A 13,960-nucleotide genomic window follows, 5' to 3' on the forward strand; every position below is an offset into this window, starting at 1 on the left:
AAATATGTAATTAGTTTATTATTGTCACATGTACTGAGACAGAGTGCTCAGTAGTGGGGAGGGCTTTGCCTGTGATAGACTGGGCTGTATCCCCAGTAGACTCTTCCATCCCTGGGCATCGGTGTTTCCATACCAGGCCGTGATGCAACCAGTTAGATACTCTCCATCCTTCTTGTTGCCAATTGGCAGGTGGGCGATATGTTACCTTTTGTGCAAGACAGGAGTTGGGGATTTGGGGTCTGATGTTCTTTTTGTTGTGTTTCTGTGTGGGCCATCTGTTAATTTTTGTGTGAGAGAGAGGTGATTGGGGATTTGATGCTGTCCTTTCCTGCAAGGGAGGGGTTGAGGATTTGATGTTATTGTTGCTGTTTTTTTGAGATAGAAAGGTTTTGGAGTTTTTGATGATCCAGCTGCCATTTTTCTGGTGGATGATCTGTTAGTTTTTGTGTGAGATTTGTTTCTTTTTCATGCGGGGGAGGGGTGATGACTTTTCTGTTCAACAACTCCCATGGTTTCTCTGTATTTTGTGACTATCTGGAGAAGGCGAATATCAGAGTTATATTGTACATGCATACTTTGACAATAAAATGAACTTTGAACTTTGGAACCTTTGAATCATGCATCTATAGAAGTTTGTCAAAGTTGTAGATGACTAGTCAAATTTTCACAAACTTCTTAGGAAAGCAAACTGTTTAGAAAAAAACACATTATGTCAATATTCACAATTTATTATTCCCTTCATCTTCTTATAAGCTTTGCTAGTCATCCCAGTGTCCACTAAAATGAGCCCTTCTGCTGGTTAAGAACTGCACATTGGAAATTCATTTTGGAGCATGCCTTTGTATTCATCTAAGGAATGTCACTCATTTATTTTTGCCCAGTCTAATGTTTACAGCTGAAGTTCTCCATGGAAACGAGTATACATTCCATGACACTGTGCAAGGCGTGAAGGTGGTTGTCATGTTTAGCTGGTGTCCCTGATGTCTTCGCTCAATTCTGCAATGTGAGACAGTGACTGACGCAGACAAATCCAACTCATAGTAGCATTTCATAAATTCCTGGCTGTTGACCAAAGGAACCTGTCATGAAATGACTGACTTTTGTTTTGCCTCTGCTGGAAATATTTTAATATATCTTTGAGATATGATGAAGTTTGACATCTGGACATGGATGCCCAGTGGCTGCAGGGCCTCAAACAATGTATGAGATGAGATGGGGGCTTCTGCTTAGAAAGTAAGGCCAGAAATCACAGGAAACTCTGGGTAGGAAGACGGCTTCTGGGAGAGAGTGAGAAAAACTACTTAATATTTCAGATCCAAGACTTTTAGTCAGAATCTTACTAGTTCTGCTAAAGGGTCCATTGTTGTGAAACATCAATTCCATTTTTCTCTCTGCATACACTGCCTGATCTGCAAGTGCTTCCAGTATTTTTGGTTTCCATTTCAACCTCTGTAGTTTTAAACTATAAGACCATAAAAATAGGAGCAGAATTAGGCCATTTGGCCCATCATAGCTGATTTATTATCTCTCTCAATCTCACTCTCTTGCCTTCTCCCCGTAAACTTTGATTAATCAAGAATCTATCAAACTCCACCTTAAATATACCCAGTGAACTGGCCTGAACAGCTGTGAGGCAATGAATTCCACAGATTTGCCACCCTCCAGCTAAAGAAATGTTCCCTCATCTCTGTTCTAAATGGGTGTCCCTCAGTTCTGAGGCAGTGCCCTCTGGTCCCAAATTCCTCCACTACAGGGAACATTCTCTCCACCTCCGTTCTATCTAGGCCTTTTAATATTCAATAGGTTTCATTGAGATCCCCCTCATTCTTCTAAACTCCAGTGAGTACAGGCCCAGATACATCAAATGATCCTTATATGTTAACCTTTCATTCCTGGGATAATTCTCATGACCCTGCTTTGGATCTTCTTCAATGTCAGCACATCTTTCCTTAGCTAAAGGGCCCTAACTGTTCACAATACTCCAGAGCGGTCTGACCAATGCCTTATAAAGCCTTAGCATTACATCCTTACTTTTGTATTCTAGTCCTTTCAAAATGAATGCTAACATGCTTCTGCCTTCTCAACCTGCAAGATAGCCTTTAGGGAATCCAAAGGCTCTCCCAAGTCCCAATGCACCTCTGATTTTTGAACTTTTTCCCCATTTAGAAAATACTCCCCACCTTTATTCCTTCCGCCAAAATTCATGACCTTGCACTGCTTTACACTATATTCAATCCGCCACTTCTTTGCCCAGTCCCCCAATCTGCCCAAATCCTTCTGCAGACACCCTGCTTCCTTTTGAAGCGTTTGCAAAAAATGATGACAAAACCATCAATTCCTTTATCAAAATCATTGATATATAATGTGAAAAGAAGTGGTCCCAACACTGACCCCTGCGGCACTCTACTAGTCACCAGCAGCCAACCAGAAAAGGCCTCCCTTATTCCCACTCTCTGTGTCCTGCCCGTCAACCAATCTTCTACCATCCTGTAATATCATGGCTTTTTACCTTGTTAAGCAGTATCATATGTAGCATCTTGTCAAAGGCCTGAAAATCCAAATAAACAATATCCACTGACTCTCCGTTGTCTATCCTGCCTGTTATTTCCTCAGATTTAATTCCAACAGATATGCCAGGCAAGATTTCCCCTTGAGAAAACCGTGCTGACTTTGGCCTTTTGTAACATGTGCCTCCAAGTGCCCTGGAACCTCATCCTTGATAAGAGATTCCAACATCTTCCCAACCACTGAGGCCAGGCTAACTGGTCCATAATCTCCTCCCTTCTTAAAGAGTGCAGTGGCATTTGCAATTTTCCAGTCCTCCAGACCATTCCAGAATCTAGTGATTCTTGGAAGATCATTATTAATGCCTCCACAATCTTTTCAGTTAGCTCTTTCAGAACCCTGGGGTATAGTCCATCTGGTCCTGGGGACTTACCTATCTTCAGACTTTTCAGTTTCTCAAGCAACTTTCTCAGAAAACTAAAGCAGGCCAAACTCCCACAAAAGCTGTTGCTTAACTTCTACAGAAGCACAATTGAAACCATCCTGACCAACAGCGCCCCAGTGCGGTATGCCAGCTGCACAGCTGCTGAGCGACAAGACCTGCATTGCGTGGTGAAGGCAGCCCAGCAAATTGTCAGGATGGAGCTTCCAGCACTGGACACCATCTATTTCAGCAGACTTAGGAGGAAAGCAATCAGCATAACCAGAGACACCACACACCCCGGCCACTCCCTGTTTGACCCGCTGCCGTCCAGTAAAAGGTTCAGGACACTAAAAGCCAGAACAAATAGACTGAGGAGCAGCTTCTACCCCAGAGCTGTGGCCTCCGTCACACCACTCCCACAGAACAATGACTGAAACTGTGAGCACACACAAGGACTCAAATACTAGCATGAACGGCACTTTGTGCATTACTGTGATATTCTGGTGCTGCTGCAACTTATTTTCTGCTACTTATCTATTTAATACTGTTTTCTATTAGTATCTTGTTTTTATTTAATTGCCTGAGAGGAAGCCAAACAGAGTTTCATTGTACCTATGTATAATGACAATAAAAATCATTCATTCATTCACCTTCTCCTTAGTAATAGCAACAACACTCACTTCTGCCCCCTGACACTCAGAGTTCTGGCATTCTGCTAATGTCTTCCACAGTGAAGACTGACATAAAATACTTAGTAAATTAATCTGCCATTTCTTTGTCCCCCAGAACTACCTCTCCAGCATAATTTTCCAGTGGTCCAAAATCCACTTGTCTCTCTTTTACTTTTTATATATCTGATAAAACATTTTGTATTCTCTTTTATATTATTAGTTAGCTTACCTTTGTATTTCATCATTTCTCTCTTTGTGGCTTTTTAATTGCCTTCTGTTGGATTTTAAAAGCTTCCCAACGTTCTACCTTCCCACTAATATTTGCTCTATTGTATGCCCTCTCTTTTGCTGTTATGCTAGTTTTGACTTTCCTTGTCAGCCACGGTTATGTCATCCTCCCTTTAGAATATTTCTTCATCTTTGGGATGTATGTATCCCGCACTTTCTGAACTTCCCTCAGAAACACCAGCCATTGCTGTTCTGCCATCATCCCTGCTAGTGTCCCCTTCCAATCAACTTTGGCCAGCTCCTCTCATGCCTCTGTAATTCCCTTTACTGTACTGATAGATCTGATTGTAGCTTCTCCTTCTCAAACTGCTGGGTTCCTCTACCTTAAGTTTCCTAATCAAATCTGGGTCATTATATAACACCCAATCCAGAATAGCTGATCCCATAGTGTGCTGTACTTACTGCTGCTCCAAAAAGCCATCTTAAAGGCAGACTACAAATTCCTTCTCATGGGAACCCGTAACAATCAACTTGCATATTGAAATCCCCATGATTATTGCAACATTGCGCTGTTTCTATTTCCCATTGTAAGTTATATCCTATGTTCTGGCTACTGTTTGGGGGTCTGTATATAACTCTCAAGCTACTTCTACCCTTGCAGTTTCTTAACTCTACCCATAAGGATAATATATCTACATCATCTGTTTCTAAGAATTTGATTAAATTATTTAACACCAGAGTCATCCCCCCACCTTGCCTAACTGGCTGTTCTTTCAATACAATGTGTATCCTTGGATGATAGTTGTTACGTATCCTGTAACTGGATAACTTACCAGCAAAGATAGAGAGGTCCATTGAAGTCTGATGGCACTATTTCCAAACGTTTTTATTTGTAAAGGGGCACAAAAGTAAGGTTAATACAAACATTCAGATAATGCACGTCATCAATACTCAATCTAAAGCGCGGGTATAGTAATAATCATCATTAAGAAATAATCTCCACTGTTGTCTAGGGGATAATATATTGTCCGTTGGAGATATAAAAGTCACTCAGAAGTCTGCAGGCTTCAGCCTTTTGGGGTATCGCTGGGTTTCACGTGTTTTAGAGAGTTTGGTGAGAAAAGGAAAAAACTTGCCCGGGTCTTTATGAAGCAACTCCGTTGAATCAGGGGAGCGTTGGTTCCCCGTTGTTAGTTCGAAGTCCTTTTCGGTGTTATCAGCCACCCGCTCCCCAGGCAAAGGAGAAACGGAACGCATGTGGCTTTGTATGGCTTCCCGCTAGCACGGGAGCGCTGAGCGATGGTGTCCTTCTGGTGCGTCGCTGGGGTACCGCCTCCTGCAGTCCCCTTTTATCTTGACTTGCAGAGTTGTAGATGTCCATCAAAGTAGGGTGATGCAATCCCCACCCCCACATTGCCCGAGGGTGTCCATATCCATGGTAGCTGTCACGTAGCAGGGACATGCAATTCATACAGGTGTCTCTAAGAACAATGGTCAAAACAGTTGCATTGTCTCTCATTTCCTGGGTCCAAGACCCGAATTAATAGTGATCTTGCGATTCTCCGGAAGGAGGGGGCTGCTCCCGCCCCTTCGGCCCCTCAGAGCTGTGGTACATTCATAACACCTCCCCTCTTAAAAAAAAACATTTTTTTACCAGCAGTTAAAAACAGAGTGGTACACAGTCTTAGAGGATTTTTAAATCTAACACAATACACAAGCTTTTCTTTTCACAGAGTACTACCGTTATACATTCAAGTCAGTATCTAAACAGTTAACGATTACAGTGTCCCTTTCTTTAACATCTTAACATCGCGTACCGTACTAAAGTCTTGTAGCATCAGACTTCAATTCAATAACCACCTATTTTTTTTCTCAGTAACAAAACTAAGGAGGTGTGATCTTAGCTTAGGTGCATCTACAAAAGTTTATGTGAATACTAATCGTTTCAGTCGTTTTACTTAACCGGCAGGTCTCCAAAGGGGCTGTCTTTATAATTCACAGGCTTTGGCGCAATCCCGTACAACCTGCTTTGCTGTTTAAAAAATGGCATCCCCATTAACCGTCGCCTCTTTTCCGGTGAGCTCCCCCGTGGGGAACTTGAGTAATTTGGCGTGGTGAACTCCCGCCCGCCTCGTTCATCGGGGTTATTTTATCAACACCATGCCCCAAACTTAGACCATTTCCCCCCAATTCTTTAATCTTACCCAAGTGGCTAGCCCTTTTGTCAGTACCCTTCAGGCTATTGATTTTTAATTCAAACTCTTCGTTCAAGTAGCATTTCGAATGCGGCCTCTTCACACATAACAATAGAGTGGGGGGCCCCGCTATCTCCCGGCTCACTCTGTGAGCGATCTGCCAGGTTTAAGATTTCTTCCTTCGATTTTGGAACTACAGACTTTCCGTTTCCTTCAATAATAATCCTCATCCCCCCCATTCTTAAATTCTGTGTTAACTTTGAACCCACCTTCGAGTACAAACACCGGGGAACTCACACTTCCCACGGTTATCAAGGTTAACCCTTTCCCCACTGAACCAAGTCTATCTGACCCACAAGGACGGCCGCCCCGTTCCACTGAATCAGATACCTCAGACTTCTTCTGAGCTCCGTTACCAGGTTCAGCACCACGTGCATCCCCATCTTGGACACACTCAAAAGGGACATTGGCCTCTTCCAGGCTTTCAACACCCGTACCTTTTTCAAATTCTAACTTCCCCCGATCCTCCCAGTTACTCTCTGGGCAGCTCCCACCCGGGGAAGGTGCAACCCTGCGAGCTGAAACAACCTCCTCGGCCTTTTCAGCAGACTTCTTCGAGGCAAGGGTACCCTTTCCATCTAGGACTGCCCTCATCTCATTATCGGGAACACCTTTAGAACTCTCAACTTCTTCAAACAATTCTGCCAAACCAGATCATCCATGTCCAACTCTGGACCTTTTAACAGCTTTATCTGTTTCTCATCTTTATTTCCACCCTCTAGGACCTTTCTCTTCGCTAATGGCAGATCTATCTCCTCTCCCTTACCCCCTTTCACTTTACTACTCTTTGTCTTACCACCCTCTAAACCCTCATGGCACAGGGTCAGCAAAGACGTCTCGGCCAAATCAAAATTAGCCAGATTTAAACTGCTCTCGTTCTCAGCTGCCTCTCTCGACAGGCTGCAAGTGACCGCGCCTGCGAGATAGTCCTTGGATGCTAGGGGCGGGGCCACCACACTCGCCGGTCAGCAGGTCAGCAGCATTGCTGACCAAACCTTACCCCCTTCTAAATCGTTCCCAAGAGGGATGTCCATGTCAGCTCTCGGGAATTCTGATGGCACCCCTATTTCAACTGATCCATACACCAGCTCACAGTCCAGAATGACCTTATATAAGGACACCATTTCTATCCTTTTATTTATTCCTTCTACCTTTACCATGCCCGTTTTCCGACCAAGTTCTAGTACCTTACTGCTGATCAACGACAGCTCAGCCCCCGTGTCTCTCCAGATTCGTACGGGGACTGGTGTGTCTCCCTCCGTCACAGACACGGTTCCGTGTGACAGACAACTCTCAGAGCCTTCTCGTACTCTGTCTACCCTGGGCTCTCTGGTCAATTTACTGATTACCACGGCACACCCGATAGGGACTGCGGCTTTCCCTCTTCCTATCTCTTTTCTCAGAGCAAAGCATCGAGATGCAATATGCCCTTCCTTTCCACAATTAAAAAAGGTCAAACCTGGAAACCTCTGGCCGTCTTGCCTTTCCCCCTCAACCTTACCGCTAGCTTCCGGTGGGACCGTTCCCACGGTCTCTCTGGGAACTTTTATTCGAGGAAAACTTTGTCTTGTGGGTTAGGACATATTCATCCGCAAACCTAGCAAATTCTGAAATGGACTTATCCAGCTTCTCATTCAAATACATCTGAATCTCCTCCGGAACACAACCTTTAAATTTCTCAATCAAAAGTAACTCCCTGAGACGCCCATAATCCTCGTCCACCCTTTCTGTGGTGCACCAATGGTCCAAGAGCACCCCCTTCTCATGGGCTAGCTCGGTATACGTTTGATTCCACCCTTTCCTTAAATTTCTAAACTTTTGTTATAGGCCTCAGGTACCAATTCCTAAGTCCGGAGAATGGCCCCCTTTACTTCAGCATAATTCTCCGCTTCTCCCTCCTCCAGGGACAACACCGCATATGCTCGTTGGGCCTTCCCCTTTAACACACTTTGTAACAACGCCACCCACTGCTCTTTTGGCCACTTCTGATTTACTGCCACCTTTTCAAAAAGCAAGAAATAACTATCAACATCTGTCTCCTCGAACGGGGGTACCAATCTCAACTCCCTACTAACATTAAACCGCTCCGCTCGGTCTAACCCTTGATCTCTTCACTCGTTCCTTATCTTCTCCATCTCCCACTCGTTCCTTCTCTTTCTCAGCTGCTTCTAGCGCCTTTAGCTGAATTTCATGCTGTCTTTGCCTCTCAGCTTGGTCCTGCTCCTTTTTCACCTCTAACCCCTTTAGTTGGAGCTCATGGTCCCGGGTCGCCTCTAGCTCCTTTAGGTGGAACGCCTGCTCCCTTTCTCTCTCAGCCATTTCCAGCTCTTTTAACTTAAGTTCATGTTCCAACCTTAATTTCTCCACCTCTAACTGAACCGTCCCACTTGATGGTACCTTTTCAGGGATATCTTCCAATACCTCAGCTTCAAACACATTCTTCCCAATGTAATGCTGAGTTATGGCCCTTCGCACCTCCCGCTTTTTCATGGACGACCTCACTTCTGCGAGGTTCAACCCCTTCACCAAATTTAACAAGTCTGATTTGGTGGCCGCCTCTAGCGCCCCCACAGTCGGGTTTTTCATAAATTCACCCACATCCATCTTTGCTGGTTTCCCGTCTGGCTACCCGCGTAACCAGATTCAAGTTTTGGACTTACAAGCCCAATTCACTGGCCTCCCAATTTGGTGTCAAATCCCGAGACGAGAAACCCAAGTTGTTACGTATCCCGTAACTGGATAACTTACCAGCAAAGATAGAGAGGTCCGTTGAAGTCTGATGGCACTATTTCCAAACGTTTTTATTCATAAAGGGGCACAAAAGTAAGGTTAATACAAACATTCAGATAATGCACGTCGTCAATACTCAATCTAAAGCGCGTGTATAGTAATAATCATCATTAAGAAATAATCTCAACTGTTGTCTAGGGGATAATATATTGTCCGTTGGAGATATAAAAGTCACTCAGAAGTCTGCAGGCTTCAGCCTTTTGGGGAATCACTGGGTTTCACGTATTTTAGAGAGATTGGTGAGAAAAGGAAAAAACTTGCCCGGGTCTTTATGAAGCAACTCCGTTGAATCAGGGGAGCATTGGTTCCACGTTGTTAGTTCGAAGTCCTTTTCGGTGTTATCAGCCACCCGCTCCCCAGGCAAAGGAGAGGCGGAACGCACGTGGCTTTGTATGGCTTCCCGCTAGCACGGGAGCGCTGAGCGATGGTGTCCTTCTGGTGCGTCGCTGGGGTATCGCCTCCTGCAGTCCCCTTTTATCTTGACTTGCAAAGTTGTAGATGTCCATCAAAGTAGGGTGATGCAATCCCCACCCCCACATTGCCCGAGGGTGTCCATATCCATGGTAGCTGTCACGTAGCAGGGACATGCAATTCATACAGGTGTCTCTAAGAACAATGGTCAAAACAGTTGCATTGTCTCTCATTTCCTGGGTCCAAGACCCGAATTAATAGTGATCTTGTGATTCTCCGGAAGGAGGGGGCTGCTCCCGCCCCTTCGGCCCCTCAGAGCTGTGGTACATTCATAACATAAGCTCCCAACTATGATCTTCTTTCAGCCACGTCTCAGAGATGCTAAAACACCACACCTGTCAGTCTCTAACTGCGCTACAAGATCATCTACCATATACTGTCTGCATTCAAATATAACACCTTCAGTCCTGTGTTCATCACTCTTTTTTGATTTTGGCCCCTCCCATTAGACTTTAACTCATCCCACTGACTGCGATATTGCTCTATCACCTGCCTGTCCTTCCTCAGATTCTCAATACACGATACATCAACTTCTATACAAACTGCTGCAGCCTCCACCCTATCACTCGGGATCATATCCCCCTGCCAAATAAGTTTAATCCATCCCCAACAGCTCAAGCAAACATGCCCACAAGGATATTGGTCCCCTCGGGTTCAGGTATAACCCATCCTTTTTGTACAGGTCACACCTTCCCCAGAAGGGATCCCAAAGATCCAGAAATCTGAATCCCTGTCCCCTGCACTAGTTTCCAGCCACGCATTCACCTGTCATGTAATTCTATTCCTATCCTCACTGGTGTGTGGCATAGGCAGCAATCCAGAGATCACTTCCCTGGAGCTCCTGCTTTCCAGCTTTCTGCCTAACTCCCTATATTCTCTCTTCAGGACCTCCTCCCTTTTCCTACCTATATCGTTGGTATCAATATGTACCATGACATTTGATTGTTCACCCACCCCCTTTAGAATGCTGTGTATCCATTCTGAGACATCCCTGGCCCCGCTACTTGTGAGGCAACATACCAAACAGGTGTCCCTTTCACGTCTACAGAATCACCTGTTTGCTCCCTGCACTTCTAATTATGGAATTCCCAATCACTACTGCACTCATCTTCTTCCCCAATCCCCTTCCCTTCTGAGCCACAAAGCCAGACAGTACCAGAGACCCTGCCGCTGTGGTTTCCTCCTGATAGGTTGCTCCAACCCCCCCTCCCCCAAACAGTTTGAAGCGGTATACCTAATATTGAGGGTAACAGCCACAGGGGTGTTCTGCACTGGCTGCCTGTTCCCTTTCCCTCTCCAGACAGTCTCCAGGTATCGGCCTCCTACAAATTAGGAATGACTACTTCCCTGTAGCTCCTATCTATCACCTCTTCATTTTCCTGTACGAGCTGAAGGTCCAGTTCGGTTAACACAGTCTCTAAGGAGCTGCAGCTCAGTGAGCTTCATGCAGGTGTAGACATCAGGAGACTGGAGGTCTCCCAGAGTTCCCACATCTCACGCAGGCCACACATACCACTACCCCTGAACCCATCCTCAGTGCACTAACTACGTAGTAACAGAAAAAAACTTAGAAACTTATTTAGAACCTCCTACTGTCTTTGCCCAAGCCTGTTCTCACCAAGGCCTGACCATTCTATCATGGCCCACTCACACAATGTTTTTTAGTTCTCAGTCCCTGCCCATGAAGCCTTGACAGTCTGTAAAGTTCTGTCCCAGAGCTGCCACCTGCAAGCTGTCGATGGTTTTCAGTGTTTCTCAGTATCTGACATTCAGGACATTTAAATACTGTGAAAATGAAGTAACGATAAATAAAACATGCCTGACATGCTTCCTTATTGCCCTCTGCTCCCTCTCCGAGGCTTGTGAGTTCCTGAGGTCCCAACATCGATGGTATCTGGAGTTGGGTCATCACGGCAGTAAGGTCACGAGGCAATGAGCAATCCAAGCCTTAACAGTGGAGCCAGTGGAAGATGCTGGCACATCACAATGGCAGTGAAGACAGAGGCAAGGGGCAGCAGGGAAGGGTCCCCAGTCATTTTGCATTCCATGTCACCCTTATCTGTCAAAGACTGTGTAGCGGCTGCCCAAGCACCTGCCTCCCCACATTAAACAATGTCATGCACAGGTGTTCTCCATTCAGGAAATTCACCACAGCATCCCGGTTTAAATCCCGTGATGATCAGCAAGTGGTGAAATGGGCAGGAAGTGTTCTCCATTCAGGAAATTCACCACAGCATCCCGGTTTAAATCCCGTGATGATCAGCAAGTGGTGAAATGGGCAGGATTGTGAGGTCTGGATGCCCCTGGGAATTTATGGATCCTGGATCGGCCTCAACAGCCACTTGAAAACTCACCAACAGAAAACCCCTTGGGAAAACACCATACTAGACTCGACTGAGTGCACTAGGACTACCACTACCCTATAATCTCCACTTAAATAGATGTCCCACCTGACCTTCAAGGGCACCTGAGAGCAGAGTGCTCTGTAAAAGTGGTGCGGTCACTCAGCCAGCTCCAGCTCTGCTTTCGGACCTCATGGGGAGGCACAGCAGATCACAGCAGCAAAGTGGCTGGTAGCTGGCAAAGCACAGGCAGTAAGGATGGCATTTCTCAGACTGCACAACCTCAAGACAACTTAACATCACTCACAGAGATATGTTGACAGCCTTCTACAGAGCTGCGAAAGCAAAGTACAGCTCACACATGGACAAATGCTCAAAGGATGCCTTTAACCAATTATTTTAATATATGCTTGCATTTGAGCAGAACTACAATGTGTGACCAATATTTGGAATGATATGAAAATTATCTTTTTATAACGTTCTCTTTATTCTTTCGCAGCCTGGTGCCTAAAAAGTTCAAATTTCAAAGTACATTTATTATTAAAGGATGTGTAAGTTATACAACCTTGAGATTCACTGTGCAGAGGCAGCCACGAAGCAAGGAACCTGAAAGGACCCAGTTTAAAAAAGTACCAACACCCAATGCATAGAGAGAGAACAAAATGCAAGTCATTCAAATACAAGCAAGCAATAGCATTTGGAATGGAAGTAAGCAGACCAGAAGCTTGAGCAGGCTGCAGCCACCGACTCAGCCTCGGAGCAGAGTAAAGGCCACAGCACAGTGAGCGGAACTGGCCTGACCCTCGCCTCTGGTCCCAAAACCTTGCCTTTTCAATCCATCCAGACCTGCGTTTAAATTGCCCAAGCATCAGGTTATCCCTCCCACTAGGACCCGGGCCCCGCCACATCAATACAGCTTGGGCGTGGACCCTGCCGCTACGTACTGGCCTGTATCCAGCCTTTCCAAATTGGCCCAGTGCTCAGATCAATCCCACCTCGCACCTGATTTGGGTGGATTGGCTCCAAAACTCCTCTGCTTGCTCCAACTCCATCTCTGACTTCGACTCCATCTCCATCTCAAACGTGCTCCGAGCACTTTCCCTGACCATGCCTCAATCTCACGCCAACTCACACTCGCACACCTCATCCCTCGAGTCTGCTTTGGCTTTGCTCATCTCTTCATCGTTTGCTGTGACTGCTTACCACAATTTTCCACAGAAAAAGTGTTATAAATAATTTAGTTGTATTTCTTGCTTTATGAACCATCGGTAGGTTGTCACCCATTTTCAGTAGCGTCATCTTAATCCAGACTGAATTGAGTTGAATTGAAGTGAAGTGAATTGACTTTATTACATACATCCTTCATATACATGAGACGTAAAAATCTTTATGTTACATCTCCGTTTAAATGTGCAATGTGCAATTTATAGTAATTTATAATCAATAGTATGTACAACAAGACAGTTAATATAACATAGGAATACAATTGTATCAGTGTGAATTAATCAGTCTGATGGCCTGGTGGAAGAATCAGTCCCGAAGCCCGTTGGTCCTGGCTTTTATGCTGCGGTACCATTTCCCGGATGGTAGCAGCTGGAACAGTTTGTGGTTGGGATGGCTCAGGTCCCCAAAGATCCTTCCAGCACTTTTTGCACACCTGTCTTTGTAGATGTTCTAAATAGTGGGAAGTTCACATTTACAGATGCACTGGGCTGTCCACTCCACCCTCTGCAGAGTCCTGTGATTGAGGGAAGTAAAGTGTGAGACCATGTGAGATCCTCGGTGATGTGGATGCCGAGGAACCTAAAGCTTTTCACTCTCTCAACCCCAGATCCATTTATGTCAATAGAGGTTAGCCTGTCTCCATTCCTCCTGTAGTCCACAACCAGCTCCTTTGTTTTTGCAACATTGAAGGAGAGGTTGTTTTCTTGACACCACTGTGTCAAGGTGATGACTTCTCTCTAACCTGCCTCATTATTATATGAGATTAGGCCAATCAGGGTAGTACCATCAGTAAATTTAGTTAGCAGATTGGAGCTGTGGGTGATGACACAGTCATGGGTATACAGAGAGAAAAGGAGGGGGCTTAGGACTCAGCCCTGAGGGGCACCTGTGTTGAGGGTCCGAAGGGGCAGAGGTGAGGGATCTGACAGTAAGTCCAGGATCCAGCTGCACAAGGCAGGGTGAAGGCCGAGGTCTCTGAGCTTCCTGTCGAGCCTGGAAGGAATTATAGTGTAAAATTCTGAGCTGTAGTCCAAGAACAGCATTCTCACA

This window comes from Hypanus sabinus, chromosome 13 (genome assembly GCF_030144855.1).
Source record: "Hypanus sabinus isolate sHypSab1 chromosome 13, sHypSab1.hap1, whole genome shotgun sequence".
NCBI classification, from domain to species: Eukaryota; Metazoa; Chordata; class Chondrichthyes; order Myliobatiformes; family Dasyatidae; genus Hypanus; species Hypanus sabinus.